The following is a 1,278-nucleotide window of genomic DNA, read 5'->3' as shown; positions in this document are numbered from 1 at the left end:
TCCATGGTACATTCAATACTCTTCTCCAGCACCACAGCTCAAAGGCATCAATTCTCCTTCTATCCTCCCTAGTCATTGTCCAACTCTCTGATGCAAGTGATTGCAAAGACTATGGCCTGTATCAGGTGCACCTTAGTCTCCAGAGAGACACCGTTGCTCTTGAGTACTTTGCAGAGGTCCCTAACAGCAGATTTTCCCAGTAATCTCTATTTTCTTCTTAAGCTACCACAGCTTCTATCTTTAATTGTCTACTAGAAAAATGCGGAATCTTTAAAAAAAAAAAAAGGTCAGTGTTATACCTACCCCAACTACCAACAAAGTAATTCTATCAGTAGCCACAAAGCTGGAGCTTACACTTCAGAACTTCTCAAAGGTCCGCCTTGTGACTCTAATGTGCAATGAGAATTGACAATCTCTTTTTCATCCACTACTTGTATTATACTATCTGTTCACTAAAGGAGTTAGCAACACTTCCCAGAAAAGGCAAAGGCCTAAATCTGTTTTTACCACTAACAACAGGCAAAACAAGCACAGATTAACAGGATAACCTTTTTCCAAGGACGACACCCTCCTGACAGTAAGTTTTTTCTCCAATTTTAAGTGATTATTCACCATAGACTCCAACGGTACCTACTATTATATAGTAAACTCTCTCTTACCAAGAGTAGACTTCTAAAAGCTTTATCTCTGGCCCAGTGCTTTAAACGGCAGTTATGTTGGGGCTGTGACATTTGCAGAGGAATTATTTCTAATCATCAATGGGCTTTGAAGAGCATAGGAATGGGAGTTCAGAGTTCCGCTCCCTGCAAAGAATGGCTGAATGGCGTACATGTACACAGCACCTTGCCTTCTTGGCACACCTGGCGCCAGGGTTTCCCCACTCTGATCTGAATCAGGAGGCCACACACTGAAAATACAGCAGTTATCGGGGCTTTGTTAAGGGAACCTTGTGTCAGGACTGAAGCAATAGCGTTGACCGCACATCTCATTTGTAATTAAAGATAATGCGTGTCCAGTGCGTTCTTTTAGAAAACGCAAGGCATCTCTCTCTTTGCTGTTGTGAATAATACAGCAATAAACATGGGTGTGCGCACTTCGGCTTGCCATGCCTCTGGTTTCTTTATGACATATTCCCAGTAGTGGATTTGCTGGGTCAAATAGTACTTCTATTTCCAACTTTTTTTTTATTTAGGTTGTTTATTTTTCATTTCAATGAACATCTACAGAGATTTTGGGATTCCATTCATTCATTGTTGCACCCTTCTCCCCGCACAAACC

The sequence above is a fragment of the Elephantulus edwardii genome, unplaced genomic scaffold (assembly GCF_000299155.1).
Source record: "Elephantulus edwardii isolate Elephantulus edwardi_28Jun2011 unplaced genomic scaffold, EleEdw1.0 scaffold00235, whole genome shotgun sequence".
Lineage (NCBI taxonomy): Eukaryota > Metazoa > Chordata > Mammalia > Macroscelidea > Macroscelididae > Elephantulus > Elephantulus edwardii.
The sequence above is the reverse complement of the archived record's forward strand: the minus strand, read 5'-3'. Positions refer to the sequence as shown.